We start from the raw sequence: 17,561 nt of genomic DNA, 5'->3' as shown, positions 1-17,561 counted from the left end.
GCTGTACATTTCAATGAAACATGGTGAAGCCTGTGTTTCAGACATAAAGAAGTGGATGGCTGCAAACTTTCTACTTTTAAACTCGGACAAAACAGAGATGCTTGTTCTAGGTCCCAAGAAAGAAAGAGATCTTCTGTTGAATCTGACAATTAATCTTGATGGTTGTACAGTCATCTCAAATAAAATTGTGAAGGACCTCTGCGTTACTCTGGACCCTGATCTCTCTTTTGACGAACATATCAAGACTGTTTCAAGGACAGCTTATTCCATCTACGTAACATTGCAAAAAATCTGAAACTTTCTGGCCAAAAATGATGCAGAACATTTTATCCATGCTTTTGTTACTTCTAGGTTAGATTACTGCAATGCTCTACTTTCCGGCTACCCGGATAAAGCACTAAATAAACTTCAGTTAGTGCTAAATACGGCTGCTAGAATCCTGACTAGAACCCAAAAATGTGATCATATTACTCCAGTGCTAGCCTCCCTACACTGGCTTCCTGTTAAGGCAAGGGCTGATTTCAAGGTTTTACTGCTAACCTACAAAGCATTACATGGGCTTGCTCCTACCTATCTTTCCGATTTGGTCCTGCCGTACATACCTACACGTACGCTACGGTCACAAGACGCAGGCCTCCTAATTGTCCCTAGAATTTCTAAGCAAACAGCTGGAGGCAGGGCTTTCTCCTATAGAGCTCCATTTTTATAGAATTGTCTGCCTACCCATGTGAGAGATGCAGACTCGCTCTCAACCTTTAAGTCTTTACTGAAGACTCATCTCTTCAGTGGGTCATATGATTGAGTGTAGTCTGGCCCTGGAGTGTGAAGGTGAACGGAAAGGCTCTGGAGCAATGAACCGCCCTTGCTGTCTCTGCCTGGCCTGTTCCCCTCTCCACTGGGATTCTCTGCCTCTAACCCTATTACAGGGGCTGAGTCACTGGCTTACTGGTGCTCTTTCATGCCGTCCCTAGGAGGGGTGCGTCACTTGAATGGGTTGAGTCACTGACGTGATCTTCCTGTCTGGGTTGGCGCCCCCCCTTGGGTTGTGCCGTGGCGGAGATCTTTGTGGGCTATACTCGGCCTTGTCTCAGGATGGTAAGTTGGTGGTTGAAGATATCCCTCTAGTGGTGTGGGGGTTGTGCTTTGGCAAAGTGGGTGGGGTTATATCCTTCCTGTTTGGCCCTGTCCGGGGGTATCATCGGATGGGGCCACAGTGTCTCCTGACCCCTCCTGTCTCAGCCTCCAGTATTTATGCTGCAGTAGTTTGTGTCGGGGGGCTAGGGTCAGTTTGTTATATCTGGAGTACTTCTCCTGTCTTATCCGGTGTCCTGTGTGAATTTAAGTATGCTCTCTCTAATTCTCTCTTTCTTTCTCTCTCTCGGAGGACATGAGCCCCAGGACCATGCCTCAGGACTACCTGGCACGATGACTCCTTGCTGTCCCCAGTCCACCTGGCCGTGCAGCTGCTCCAGTTTCAACTGTTCTGCCTGCGGCTATGGAACCCTGACCTGTTCACCGGACGTGCTACCTGTCCCAGACCTGCTGTTTTCAACTCTCTAGAGACAGCAGGAGCGGTAGAGATACTCTTAATGATCGGCTATGAAAAGCCAACTGACATTTACTCCTGATGTGCTGACCTGTTGCACCCTTCGACAACTACTGTGATTATTATTAGTTGACCATGTTGGCCATGTTCTGTTATAATCTCCATCCGGCACAGCCAGAAGAGGACTGGCCACCCCTCATAGCCTGGTTCCTCTTTAGGTTTCTTCCTAGGTTTTGGCCTTTTCTAGGGAGTTTTTCCTATCCACTTCTACACCTGCATTGCTTGCTGTTTGGGGTTTTAGGCTGGGTTTCTGTACAGCACTTTGAGATATCAGCTGATGTAAGAAGGACTATATAAATAAATGTGATTTGATTTGATATGTATATACTGTTTTCAATTTTATTCTACGGTATCTCAGTTACTTAATAATGTTTACATATCTTGTATTACTCAACTCATATGTATATACTGTATTGTATACTATTCTACTGTATCTTAGTCCGTTCAGCTCTGGCATCGAACGTCCATATGTATATAGTCTTAACAATACCCAATAGATTTGTGTGTATTGGGTATCTGTTGCGTAATTTGTTAGATATTAGATATTACTTATTAGATACTACTGCACTGTCGGAGCTAGAAGCACCTGCAATAACATCTGCTAATCATGTGTATGCGACCAATAACATTTTATTTTATTTATTTGAAAAACAAATTCTTACTTACAATGACGGCCAACCAAAAGGCAAAAGACGACCTGCGGGGGCGGGGATGGGGGCTGGGATTAAAAATGAAAAATTATATAAAAAGATAGGACAAACACACATCATGACAAGAAAGAGACCACAACACTACATAAAGAGAGACCTAAGACAACAACATAGCATGGCAGCAATACCGCAGAGTGAAGTAAAAGCAGCCAACGAGTGCTCAGCATATTTGGGAACTCCTTCAAGACTGTTGAAAAAGCATTCCAGGTGAAGCTGGTTGAGAGAATGCCAAGAGTGTGCAAAGCTGTCATCAAGGCAAAGGGTGGCTACTTTGAAGAATCTAAAATATATTTAGATTTGTTTAACACTTTTTGGGTTACTACATATGTGTTATTTCATATATATTCTACAATGTAGAAAATAGTTTTAAAAAATAAAGAAAAACCCTCGAATGAGTAGGTGTGTCCAAACTTTTGACTGGTACTCTATATCCAGCAAACATTTTTGATTACATAATGAAAAAAGTTTTACTGCAGAATTTATTATGGTGCATGATGCAATGACACAGGTGTCTGATCCAGGTGTAAGATCTGGCAGGCATCAGCAAACCCTGGGCAGAGGAACTGGGCGTATTTGAGTGGTAAGGCGAAAGCAACCCACTGCAGCTGAAGGTGGAGGAGTAAAGTCGGGGGAGGAGCATCTCCGACAACCAAAAGTCAGACCCTTATGTGGTTTTCCAACAGCAAAACTCAATGCAACATGGCAGTACAAGTTTTTCTTTGTAATGTCAAAATAAACATTCAACTCCCATGTCACAAACTGGACATATATGTGTGTATATTTTACTATCAATTTGTGAGAGAGCCTCAAATAGCACATACATTTGTACACTATATTCATGAATCATGACAAAGTTGATTCCGCTTTAATTTGTCTTTGGTGACATTCGGTTAGAGTCAGACAGAAACACCCTAATGATTGGTTGACAATAGAGCCTCCCGCAATGCAAGTGGGATGAAGGATGAAGTTGATGAAGAGCAACTGCAGAAACTTGCAGTCGACTCCAGTCAAAACTTCATGAGCTTTGATCACATGGTTTTTGTAAAGTTCATGCATGCGACTTCTAGGTCGGTTATTTGTTTTACCCCATAATGCAACACACTGAAAAGCAGTGACCAACGATAGTCACGACTTAACAAAAATGATTCGCTCAAACGCGCCCAATGTTTAAAGTCGGCTGCAATGTCAAATGCGCCCCCTGTGATTGGATAACCAGTACGTCCATCATCTTTTCCTGTTCTCAAACGTTTTTTGATTGATGAGAAAAAGGACATGGTGTAGTCCTCCTATACAATTGGTTTAGAAAAACTAGGTTAGTAGTGCGGCAGTCATGACAGAGGGGAGAAAGTAGGTCACAGACTGAGTACCGTATATCCCAGTTTTTGAAACAGAGGATTCTATCATTGAATGGAGATGGCCTAGCTGATTTATCTCATGTAAGTACGTCATGTTTTCTTATGCTTTATGTTCATTATATCATGATGACAAATGGTTGGTTAGCTAGCTAGCACAACAACGACTTGTTTTTCTAGAGGGTCATTAGGTAATGTTAGCAACCTAGCTAGCTAGCCCAATACAATAGTAACGTTATCGTGCTGCAGCCCCGCAGCAGGAGGCTGTGACTAAAACTAGCCTGTCACTAAAACCAATACTATCGCCAGCTACTGGCCGTTGTTACCACATAAACGTGAACTCCTTTTCTTTCCTAGATTCCTTTCCTTCTTAATTTCCTCTATTTGCCGTGGTTAATCTCGACCACATACATGTGAACGCCATGGTTGGGTGAATTCCAGTCAACTCAAAAAGTTAACCAAATTCAAAATGTTCCTAAATGAAAAACATTTAAGAGAATTTGAATTCTAGTGTACTTACTGAATTTAAATGGAACTGACCCATGTGGCTCAGTTGGTAAAGCATGGCACTTGCAACGGAAGGGATGTTGGTTCGTTTCCCATGGCGGACCAGCACAGGGAAAAAAGTGTGAAAATGTATGCACTCACTACTGTAAATCGCATTGGATTAGACTGTCTGCTAAATAACAAATGTAATTGACCCCAACCCTGGTGAATTCCTCCTTTTCTTTCCTAGATTCCTTTCCATATTTCCTTTCCTCACTCATGTCAGATTCCTTTGCTAACTTCCTTTACTCTACTGGCCATGGTTAATGTGCCTTTCCTCTACTGGCCATGTGGACTGCTTTTCTTTCCTAGATTCCTTTCCTCTCTCATTTGTTTCCTCTTTTCCTAGCTTCCTTTCCTACTTTCCTAGCTCCCGTTTCTTGTTATTTTCCTTTATTTCCTAGGTAATTTTCCTTGTGCCCTTCCTCCTTTCCTAGCTTCCTTTTCCTTCCATACCTCCTTTTCCTTGCCTCATCCTTATTTCCCTTTCCTTGTTCTTTCCTTTCCTAGCTCCTATACCCTTTCCTTGCTCCCTTTCCAATTTTTGGGGACCACCTTTGGCAGTGGACTTTCAGAACTACTGGCTAAAAAGTATACAAAAGAGGCCTCCCGGGTGCCAGTAGTTCTGAAAGTAGAGTCCAGCTGTGCCATCAGAGTCCCTGGGTTCGCGCCCAGGCTCTGTCGTAACCGGCCGCGACCGGGAGGTCCGTGGGGCGACGCACAATTGGCCTAGCGTCGTCTGGGTTAGGGAGGGCTTGGTCGGTAGGGATGTCCTTGTCTCATCGCGCACCAGCGACTCCTGTGGCGGGCCGGGCGCAGTGCGCGCTAACCAAGGTTGCCAGGTGCACGGTGTAGCCTCCGACACATTGGTGCGGCTGGCTTCCGGGTTGGATGCGCGCTGTGTTAAGAAGCAGTGCGGCTGGCTGGGTTGTGTATCGGAGGACGCATGACTTTCAACCTTCGTCTCTCCCGAGCCCGTACGGGAGTTGTAGCGATGAGACAAGATAGTAGCTACTACAACAATTGGATACCACGAAATTGGGGAGAAAAAAGGGGTAAAAATTCAACTAAAAAAAAAAGTATACAAAAGTACCAGAGAATATCAGTCATTAGAGATGAAAATAAAGTTAGATGAGGGAAAGAAGGGGAGCTTGGAAATGAAGAAAGGAATTTGGAGAAAGAAAAGGGAGTTGTTCACATGTACAGGTTGTGGTAGGGATTAACCACAGCCAGTGGAGATGTATTTTATGTATCATGTTCACATGTATCTGGTAGGGATTAACCACGGCCAGCAGATTGAATTTAATAACTTTATTTTGGCAAGTCGGATAAGATAAAGCTATATAGTGAACATAAACAGAAACATTTGCACATGACAGATACCAATTCTAAGAAGGTATATTGGTTTCCATGAGCCATATATTTTTCAATTGTACTGTGATGTTTTACATTAGTTTTTTAACCTTTCTAATTGTATAGTATCCACAGATTGTGAGCTAAAGATGAAAACCTTTCCTATGACTATTATATTATTTATTGACTATGGCTTTCCAAATCGCCCAACACTGCTATTTGTAAGGTTAATATTATGTGATTTAAATATATATTTTTTTACCATTCCTAAATAAATAAATAAATAAATAATCTATTGATTCTGTTTCTTCACAGCAAAATCTACAGAGCTGAGATTGTTGTATGCCCCATATATATAGCATTCTGTTGGTGGCAAGAATTGTATATAATAATTTAAATTGAAAAACTAAGTGTTGAATCAAGTATATATTTTTTTGTACTAGTTCATAAACCATGCCATGGAATGCGTACATCGAAATCTCTTCCCATTTATTTTGCAACTAATATGGCGCAGCTGTCAACATTTTTGTTCTCAAATGAAACTGGTATATTTATGCCAGTTTCTCTCAGTCAATTTGTATCTTTTAATATATGGCAGGCAAACAAATTCCACTTGCCGCCTCCATTTTTATGGTAGTGCTGCAATCAGTTGGTTGTAAATTCAGATTGAAAAGATATTCCCATATTTTTGATAACTGCATATGTGACAACTCCTCCATTTCTATTCATAATATAAATATAAATAGTCCATAAATAATTTATTTTTATTTTTTATTAATCAGTATATTTGAGTTTAACCATAACATTTGTTGTAATATTTGTTCTATCTTTTCTTGAGGATAAAACTGATTAACCACCTTTGTATGGCTTGTTTAAGAAAGGGCGATACTTTAAACAAAATTTCATTTTCAATTAGTCGGAAATGAAAAGTTGTAATCTGTATAAAGGCCATTTTTGAACAAAGGATGAGCCTTTCTTAATAATCTACTAGAGAACCATTTTGGGTTTAAGTATAATTTATGTATGAGTGAAGCTTTCTGAGAGGTTTAAACCTTTAATATTAAATCATTTTAGTCCCCCAAACTCATATTCATTATATAAATAGGCACGTTTAATTTTGTCTGGCTTAGCATTCCAAATAAAATGAAATACTTTTAGCACTTATGATTAAAAAGAGTAATCTGGAATATGCAGTGCCATTAATAAGTAAACAAACTGTGATAGGACCAAAGAGTTAATCAACATGATTTTTCCATAAATAAACAAGTATTTACCTCCATAGTTGCAGAATCTTATCTATTTTTGCTAACTCTATTGAAATGAATTGCGGTAAATTTAATTTATCTTTAGTTGTGAATACCAAGTATGTCTACTTATATATGCGGTCAGCTCTTGATACTTCATTACCTCCAAAAACAAGCAATCCTGTCAAAACAACAACATTCATCCGGGAGGGACAGAAAAGGCCCAAGTATCCTCCTACAAAGCCAGAAACTGGACACCTAGCCATGGCCCGGGACTGGAAGATGCTTGTCGATATTGGCCAGCAACTAATTTTTCCACCTGAGATTGCTTCTACCAACCTTAGGCCAGACATGGTACTCTGGTCCCCTTCACGAAAGGCTGTGTACATCATAGAGCTCACAGTCCCGTGGGAAAACTCTGTTGAAGAGGCCTACGAGCGTAAGAAACTGCGTTACACAGAGTTGGCAGCAGACGCAACTCAGCGTGGCTGGAATGCAAAAGTCTGGCCAGTTGAAGTGGGATGCAGAGGATTCGTGGCTTCTTCCACCATCAGGTTGCTGAAAGAACTTGGAATCCATGGACAGGCTCTGCGGCAGACCGTCAGAGCAGTTTCTCAAGCAGCTGAAAGAGGCAGCCAGTGGATCTGGATTAAACGGAAGGACCCTTGCTGGGCTATAACTTCATGACCCCCCACCCCCACCTGAGAACCCAATTCAGATCCCTCCAACTTGAGGAGGGCATATGAGGTATGCGGTCAGCTGTCGGACTGGCTCAGGGAAGAGGACGCCCCTGCCTTGCATAGTCCCGTGGGACATCTTAATTGGGCATGGGACACAAGCTAAGGCTTGATCACCCTTTAGCTGGCCACCTTTGATGAGAGTGTTTAGTGATTAAAGGCCGAAACACCCACTGATTCGAAGGCACACTACTGAGGATGTGTCCCAAAATTGACATCTTAACCCAGTCTAAGAAATAAACCTCCCATGCCACTCTGTCAACATCACGGCAAATCTCATGCGAGTGCATTCCATCTATTGGCACAATGGACAGTTTTTAACATCTCGTCCCGTGTTTTATGATTCTTCACCGTCCGCCTATTTGTTTGGTAAACTGCAAGGTAGTGTAAAGACCTTTTCTTTTTTTTTTTTACAATCCAATACGTAATATGGTACACTTGTCATAATTAGGTTTTAATCCAGAGAGGCTAGAAAAGTGATCAATATCTTCAATGAGACTGTGCAGGGATCCAGATTGGGGACTTAAGAAAAAAGTCATCGGCATACATTGATACTTTCGTTTTTATCCCCTCGATTTCTAACCCCTTGATGTTCTTCTTGGATCTAATTTTAATAGCTAACAATTCAATGGTCATAATAAATAGATATGAGACAGTGGACAGTCTTGTTTTACTCCTATTAAAATCTCAATACTTTCTGAGAAGTAACCATTATTTACTATTTTAAATCTGGGGTTGCTGTACATAACTTTAACCCATTATATAAGATATTTACCAAAATGTAAAGTAATCCAGGCATTTATATATAAATTCTAGTCGTAGTTTATCAAACGCCTTTTCAAAATGTCTTCGATGTTTTATAATGTTCAGTTTCAAGTAATTGTCATATATTATCTCCAATATATCTTCCATGTAAAAAACCTGTCAGATCAGGATGAACAATATCTGATGAAACCTTTTGTTTATTCTATCTGCTATGCATGTCGCCAGGATTTTTTTGTATCACAACATTGAAGTGTTCGAGGCTTCCAGATTTTTTTTAATTGACTGACTCTTTATACTTACTACCTGGGTCCTGTTTTAGTAGTAATGAAATCAGACCTTGTTGAGTACCTGAAAGTCTACCATTTGTATAGGAGTAATTAAAACATGCTAATAATGGATCTTTGAGTACATCAAAAAAAGGTCTGATACACAGTTGAAGTCGGAAGTTTACATACACCTTAGCCAAATACATTTAAACTCTGTTCTTCACAATTCCTGACATTTAATCCTAGTAAAAATTCAGTTAGGATCACCACTTTTATTTTAAGAATGTGAAATGTCAGAATAATAGTAGAGACTGAATTATTTAATCTTATTTCTTTCATCACATTCCCAGTGGGTCAGAAGTTTACATGCACTTAATTAGTATTTGGTAGCATTGCCTTTAACGTCTCTGGGATATGTGGGACGCTAGCGTCCCACTTAACCAACAGCCAGTGAAATTGCAGGGTGCCAAATTCAAAACAGAAATCTCATAATTAGAATTCCTCAAACATTCAAGTATTAGAAAACATTTTAAAGAAACTTCTCTTTAATCCAGCCACAGTGTCTGATTTCAAAAAGCTTTACAGCGAAAGCACACCTTGCTATTATGTTAGGTCAGCGCCAAGTCACAGAAAAACATAGCCATTTTCCAAAGAAGGAGAGGTGTCACAACTCAGAAATAGCGTTATAAATATTCACTTACCTTTGATATTCATCGGAATGCACTCCCAGGAATTCCAGTTCCACAAGAAATGTTTGTTTTGTTCGATAAAGTCCATCATTTATGTCCAAATACCTCCTTTTTGTTTGCGCGTTTAGCCCAGTAATCCAAATGCACAGTGCGCAAGCAATTAGTTCAGACGAAAAGTCAAAGTTATATTACAGTTCGTAGAAACATGTCAAACGATGTATAGAATCAATCTTTAGGATGTTATCATAAATCTTCAATAATATTTCAACCAGACAATTCCTTTGTCTTTAGAAATGAAAAGGAACACAGCTAGCTAGCTCTCACGGCCGCGCGCCTGACTGGGCTCATGGCATTCTGCCAGACCTCTGACTCAAACAGCTCTTATTCTCTCCCCCTTCACAGTAGAAGCCTGAAACAAGGTTCTAAAGACTGTTGACATCTAGTGGAAGCCATAGGAAGTGCAACATGACCCCCATAGACACTATATTGGTTAGGCAAAGATTTGAAAAACTACAAACCTCAGATTTCCCACTTCCTGGTTGGATTTTTTTCTCAGGTTTTTGCCTGCCATATGAGTTCTGTTTATACTCACAGACATCATTCAAACAGTTTTAGAAACTTCAGAGTGTTTTCATTAAAGAGCTGTGCTATAGACCTTTTTTTAGAATGTAAACAATAACAAAACCCTTTAGAACACCAGGCCCCACTACATCCGGCTAGCTAACTGCCCCAGAGAACTCAACATGTCAAGTGCATGTTACAAAAATGTTATTCCACACACATTGTCCTGTATCAACGAAACCCTACACAGCACTCAACCCTTAGCTGTCCCTAGTAGCTAAAGATGGCTAGCTAGCTAAACTTCTTCTTGTTGCAGACTAGAGGCTTTGTGGCGTATTATTGCCTTTCACATGTCAGAATGAAAATCACTACACAGTTGGGATGCAGAAAAAGGGGAGGGGAAGGCAAGTTAGCCACAACTTGTTGACGGCGGTCACAACAATAAAATAAAATGCAGCGCAACAGGAAGTGGTCAGGGGCCAAGATTCAACAACCATGGTCTATACAAGATAAATCACACATGCTCACTTAAAAGCCGCACTGACACTAGTACACTGACACCGCACTGACACTACTACAGAACTATTCATCCTTAAGTCTATTGACACACCCGTGCATCAATCTAAGTAACATAATAAAAACATCCTGTCAAAATCTGTCAGTTTTTAAGCTAGCTGTTTTTTTTTGCATGGGCTGCGTCTCAATTCGCCTATGTCAGCCTTCCGCTTCTGCGGTGGAAGGTGGTCGAGCTACAGCTGTGTTTTTCAGACCATGAGACATCACGAAAATGTCTGTAGCGTCCAAATGGTATGGCCTAAACTGGTATGGCCTAAACTAATATGACCATTCTGGAAAGATGAGACTCATGAACAAGATGGTGTTATGTTTTTTGTCTACGACCCCTACAAATGTCACGGGACTCGCCTGATGGTAACCCATACAAATTTATGGAAATATGGAGGTATTTTTGTTGGCACAAAACTAAGGGGTCCAAAAAAACAAAACCATTTCCTTAGCTTTCTTATGTCCTAGATCTAAGACGGACACTTCAAAACATTAGTCAAAAAATAAGTAATGTATTTTGCCATTTTATGAATGTTATTCAATGCATTCCTATGGGACAAGCATTTCGCTACACTCGCATTAACTTCTGCTAACCATGTGTATGTGACAAATAAAATTTGATTTGGTAGTAGTAAAGGCCAAATCAATTATTTTGATACCTAAAGGGGTCCTAAAATTCAAAATCAAGTAGCTAAATGATCTATGGTATGACCATCTTAAAACAATTCCATATGTTAGCTTAGTAGAATTTCCCCACTCTATAGTTTTCTGACTTGCCCATGTGAAGGAACCAAACCAGGCAACTACACTAAATGTTAAGGCAGGTTCAATAAAACATCTGTAAAAGGATTAGAGGTTGACCGAGTAATCGTAATGGCCGATTTAATTAGGGCTGATTTCAAGTTTTCATAACAATCGGTATTGTAGGACACCGATTTGGACGATATAAAAAAAATACCTTTATTTAACTAGGCAAGTCAGTTAAGAACACATTCTTATTTTCAATGACTGCCTAGGAACGGATTTTTACCTTGTCAGCTCGGGGATTCAATCTTGCAACCTTACAGTTAACTAGTCCAACGCTCTAACCACCTGCCTCATTGCACTCCACGAGGAGCCTGCCTGTTACGCAAATGCAGTAAGAAGCCAAGGTAAGTTGCTAGCTAGCATTAAACTTATCTTATAAAAAACAATCAATCAATCATCACTAGTTAAGTACACATGGTTGATGATATTACTAGTTTATCTAGCGTGTCCTGCGTTGCATATGATCGATGCGGTGCGCATTTGCGAAAAAGGACTCGTTGTTCCAACATGTACCTAACCATAAACATCAATGCCTTTCTTAAAATCAATACACAAGTATATATTTGAAAACCTGCATATTTAGTTAATATTGCCTGCTAACATGAATTTATTTGAACTAGGTAAATTGTGTCACTTCTCTTGCGACAGAGTCAGGGTATATGCAGCAATTTTGGCCGCCTGGCTCGTTGTGAACTTTGTGAAGACTTTCTTCCTAACAAAGACGGCCAACTTCGCCAAACGGGAGATGATTTAACAAAAGCGCATTTGTGAAAAAAGCACAATCGTTGCACAACTGTACCTAACCATAAACATCAATGCCTTTCTTAAAATCAATGTACAGAAGTATATCTTTTTAAACCTGCATATTTAGCTAAAAGAAATCCAGGTTAGCAGGCAATATTAACCAGGTGAAATTGTGTCACTTCTCTTGCGTTCATTGCACACAGTCAGGCTATATGCAACAGTTTGGGCCGCCAGGCTTGTTGCGAACTAATTTGCCAGAATTGTATGTAATTATGACATAACATTGAAGGTTGTACAATGCAACAGCAATATTTAGACTTAGGGATGCCACCTGTTAGATAAAATACGGAACGGTTCTGTATTTCACTGAAATAATAAACGTTTTGTTTTCGAAATGCTGGTTTCCAGATTTGACCATATTAATGACCAAAGGCTTGTATTTCTGTGTGTTATTATGTTATAAGTAAGTCTAATTTGATAGAGCAGTCTGACTGAGAGATGGTAAGCAGCAGCAGGCTCATAAGCATTCATTCAAACAGCACTTTTGTGCATTTTGCCAGCAGCTCTTCGCAATGCTTCAAGCATTGAGCGGTTTGACTTCAAGCCTATCAACTCCCGAGATTAGGCTGGTGTAACCGATGTGAAATGCCTAGCTAGTTAGCGGGGTGCGTGCTAATAGCGTTTCAAACGTCACTCGCTCTGAGACTTGGAGTAGTTGTTCCCCTTGCTCTGAAAGGGCTGCGGATTTTGTGGAGCGATGGGTTATGCTTCGAGGTTGGCTGTTGTCGATGTGTTCCTGATTCGAGCCCAGGTAGGGGGCGAGGCGAGGGACGGAAGCTATACTGTTACACTGGCAATACTAAAGTGGCTATAAGAACCAGAGGTCAACCGATTCTGATTTTTCAATACCGATACCGATTATTGGAGGACCAAAAAAGCAGACACCAATTAATAGGCCAATTTTTTTATTTTTTTTTAAATAATAATTATTTTTTTAATTACATATTTAAATTTAAATTAAATATTTAAAAAATGTATTTGTAATAATGACAATTACAACAATACTGAACACTTATTTTAACTTAATATAAAACATCAAAATCAATTTAGCCTCGAGTAGATAATGAAACATGTTCAATTTGGTTTAAATAATGCAAAAACAAAGTGTTGGAGAAGAACGTAAAAGTGCAATATGTGCTATGTAGGAAAGCTAACGTTTCAGTTCCTTGCTCAGAACATGAGAACACATGAAAACTGGTGGTTCCTTTTAACATGAGTCTTCAATATTCCCAGGTAAGAAGTTTTAGGTTGTAGTTATTATAGGACTATTTCCCTCTATACCATTTGTATTTCATTAACCTTTGACTATTGGATGTTCTTATAGGCACTTTAGTATTGCCAGTGTAACAGTATAGCTTCCGTCCCTCTCCTCGCTCCTCCCTGGGCTCGAACCAGCAACACAACGACAACAGCCACCACATCGAAGCAGCATTACCAATGCAGAGAAAGGGAAACAACCACCCCAAGGCTCAGAGCGAGTGAAGTTTGAAATGCTAACGCGCTAACTAACCAGCCATCGCTCATCGCCACAACTCCCGTACGGGCTCGGGAGAGACGAAGGTTGAAAGTCATGCGTCCTCCGATACACAACCCAACCTAGCCGCACTGCTTCTGAACACAGCGCGCATCCAACCCGGAAGCCAGCTGCACCAATGTGTCGGAGGCTACACGTGCACCTGGCAACCTTGGTTAGCGCGCACTGCGCCCGGCCCGCCACAGGAGTCGCTGGTGCGCGATGAGACAAGGACATCCCTACCGACCAAGCCCTCCCTAGCCTGGACGACGCTAGGCCAATTGTGCGTTGCCCCATGGACCTCCCGGTCGCGGCCGGTTACGACAGAGCCTGGGCGCGAACCCAGAGTCTCTGATGGCACAGCTGGCGCTGCAGTACAGCGCCCTTAACCACTGCGCCACCCGGGAGGCCTAGGCCGTCTTTGAACATAAGAATGTGTTCTTAACTGACTTGCCTAGTTAAATAAAGATTGAATAAAGGTGTACAAAAAAATAATAATAAATAAATAAATAAATAAAAAAATCGGCAAATCGGGGCCCAAAAAAAAAGATTTCCGATTGTTATAACTTGAAATCGGCCCTAATTAAATCGGCCATTCCGATTAATCGGTCGACATCTAATAAGAACATCCAATAGTCAAAGGTTTATGAAATACAAATGGTAGAGAGAAATAGTCCTATAAATACTATAATAACTACAACCTTAAACCTCTTACCTTGGAATATTGAAGTCTCATGTTAAAAGGAACCACCAGCTTTCATATGTTCTGAGCAAGGAATTTAAACGTTAGCTTTTTTTACATGGCACATATTGCACTTTTACTTTCTTCTCCAACACTTTGTTTTTGCATTATTTTAAACCAAATTGAACATGTTTCATTATTTATTTGAGGCTAAATAGATTTTTATTGATGTATTATATTAAGTTAAAATAAGGGTTCATTCAGTATTGTTGTAATTGCCATTCAAAAATTGGCAGATTAATCGGTATCTGCTTTTTTGGTGCTCCAATAATTGGTATCGGCGTTGAAAAATCATAATCTGTCGACCTCAAAGGGATTGTAAAACAGATTTGACATTCAGCCTTCTAAGATTACGCAGGAAGTACAGTCTTGACTGACATTTAGATAACTCGCCTACTGTTGGCTCCAATGTTCATCTTATTGTCAACTATTGTACCAAGGTACTTGTACTCCACCTATGCTCTGGTCACCAATGGTGATTTCTTTCGGAGCTGATTGCTTCCTAAAGTCTATTCTAAGGTCTTTGGTCTTGGTGGCATTCAGATCCAGAATGTTCTCCTTGTACCAAGGTCAAACTCGTCCATTGTAAACTGAATCATGTAATCAGAATTGGATGTGTCATCGGAGTATTTTATATATGTTATCTCAGAGCAGATGCTCCTACTGTCATCTGTACAGAGTGATCCAGTTGAGACGGTTTTCTTTGTGCTACACTCACTGTTGAATGTCACCCATTGTGGTCTATTTGACAATCTCTCCTGTTCTGTTGGTTTTCATATCAACTTTATTTTATTGTTCAGAAGCCAAAGGCACAATCCTAATCATATTAGCAACCCAGCCTAGTTGTTGCCCCCCCCCCCCCCCCCCCTCTCTGTCACATATGAAACCATTATCACGTGCTCTGTTTAGAATGGTGTTTTCCTGCGAATTGTGTTTTGACAAATATTTAAATTGTTTTTTTTGGCTGCTTCATTACATGAGTTTGATGTTCTGTTAAGAACATTACCACAATCTAAATGTGACTTCTGTCATTCTGAGCACCGTAGGTGGACGCCTTAATGGCTTATGCACCCAATGCATATGGGTCGGGTTCATTTCTGAAATGGCCGTTAAATTCAAATCTTCCCAGTCACATTGTTCGGGGCGCCACATCTTCCTAATGGAAACCCTGGGACATGTAAACCAGCTTAATCGGAGTTTGAGCAGTGTATTTGATTTGGCATGTGCCAGCAGTGCAAGCCTCCCTAACGAGTGGCGTGAGTTCGGGGGGAAAAGTATCCATCATAGAAATGTTCACATACAAACTTTATATACCCAAACTCAGAATTAGACTTCCCAAAAATAACATGGTCGCTGTGGTAGAGCGTTTATTTTGATTGGTGATTTTTCTGCATGTATCCCATCAGGATTTCAGATGTCCATGTAAACAGGATTATTAGGGAAATTGTTCTTCTTGCAAAGCATGTAAATATTAAATCAAACTATTTATATAGAGCAGACGCTCTTATCCAAAGTAAATTACTGGAGATATTAGGGTTAAGTGCCTTCCTCAAGGGCACGGACAGATTCTTCACCTAGTCGGCTCGGGGATTTGAACCTTTCAGTTACTGGCCCAATGCTCTTAACCTCTAGGCTACCGGCCGCCCCATCGCACAAGTCATGGGTTATACACGCAGTTGAACAGGGGATTATATATTTCCTCCTTCACAGTGCACGTCAAGCCAGTGTTTCTATGTCACATTCTTTTCTATGTGGGCTATCTAGCTAGCTAGTGTACTGTAACAACCCAACAATGCTGCTTTGTGACAACTTTGGGAGGTGGGTTTTTGGCTCCCTAAAGTCTGTCCTTTGCCAGTGATTTGTACATGGGCAGAGTCCAATATTTCCTAGATCTTGATCGTTGTCTGAATGCCAGTCCTTAATTTGGTAATGTTACATTCAAGTAATGCTCCAAACTGCCTTTTTGGATATTGAATATGCTCACAAGTTTATTGAAGTGTAGAAATGATCCAAGATATCTGTCAAGAATATTGGTTGTAAATAGAGGTCGACCGATTATGATTTTTCAACGCCGATACCGATTATTGGAGGACCAAAAAGCCAATACCGATTAATCGGCCGAATATTATTATTATTATTTTTTTTTTTATAAATAAAAATATTTAAACTTTTTATTTGTAATAATGACAATTACAACAATACTGAATGAACACTTATTTTAACTTAATATAATACATCAATAAAATAAATTTAGCCTCGTTTAAATAATGCAAAAATAAAGTGTTGGAGAAGAAAGTAAAAGTGTAATATGTGCTATGTAAGAAAGCTAACGTTTCAGTTCCTTGCTCAGAACATGAGAACATATGAAAGCTGGTGGTTCCTTTTAACATGAGTCTTCAATATTCCCAGGTAAGAAGTTTTAGGTTGTAGTTATTATAGGACTATTTCCCTCTATACCATTTGTATTTCATTAACCTTTGACTATTGGATGTTCTTATAGGCACTTTAGTATTGCAAGTGTAACAGTATAGCTTCCGTCCCTCTCCTCGCTCCTCCCTGGGCTCGAACCAGCAACACAACGACAACAGCCACCATCGAAGCAGCGTTACCCATGCAGAGCAAGGGGAACAACTACTAGAAGGCTCAGTGATGTTTGAAACGCTATTAGCGCACGCTAACTAGCTAGCCATTTCACTTCGGTTACACCAGCCTCATCTCGGGAGTCGATAGGCTTGAAGTTATAAACAGCGCAATGCTTGACGCACAACGAAGAACTGCTGGCAAAATGCACGAAAGTGCTGTTTGAATGAATGTTTACGCGCCTGCTTCTGCCTACCACCGCTCAGTCAGATACTTAGATGCTTGTATGCTCAATCAGATTATATGCAACGCAGGACACGCTAGATAATATCTAGTAATATCATCAACCATGTGTAGTTAACTAGTGGTTATGATTGTTTTTTATAAGTAAGTTTAATGCATTCGCGTAACAGGCAATCTCCTTGTGGAGTGCAACGAGAGAGAGGCAGGTCGTTATTGCGTTGGACTCGTTAACTGCAATGTTGCAAGATTGGGTCCCCCGAGTTGACAAGGTGAAAATCTGTCGTTCTGCCCCTGAACAAGGCAGTTAACCCACCGTTCCTAGGCCGTCATTGAAAATAAGAATGTGTTCTTAAGTTAAATAAAGGTATATAAAAACTTTAAAAATTGGCACCCAAAATTACCGATGGTTATAAACGACGAGACGGCCTACAGGGAGGAGGTGAGGGCCCTCGGAGTGTGGTGTCAGGAAAATAACCTCA

At 40.4% G+C, this 17,561-nt stretch overlaps 1 protein-coding gene across 1 annotated transcript in view; it reads left to right on the top strand.

The window, feature by feature from the left end:
- The first annotated feature begins 3,628 nt into the window (after window positions 1-3,628).
- The window catches only part of LOC139407642 (basic helix-loop-helix ARNT like 1a), a 29,676-nt gene continuing 15,743 nt past the window's right edge, over window positions 3,629-17,561 (top strand). Inside the window, exon 1 of the mRNA XM_071151490.1 lies at window positions 3,629-3,752. The gene's annotated coding sequence lies outside the window, so the exon portion shown is untranslated. The remainder of the gene's footprint in view (window positions 3,753-17,561) is intronic.

This window comes from Oncorhynchus clarkii, chromosome 1 (genome assembly GCF_045791955.1).
Source record: "Oncorhynchus clarkii lewisi isolate Uvic-CL-2024 chromosome 1, UVic_Ocla_1.0, whole genome shotgun sequence".
Taxonomy (NCBI): Eukaryota; Metazoa; Chordata; class Actinopteri; order Salmoniformes; family Salmonidae; genus Oncorhynchus; species Oncorhynchus clarkii.
Note: the sequence above shows the minus strand (reverse complement) of the source record. Positions and strands in the feature narration are given on the sequence as shown.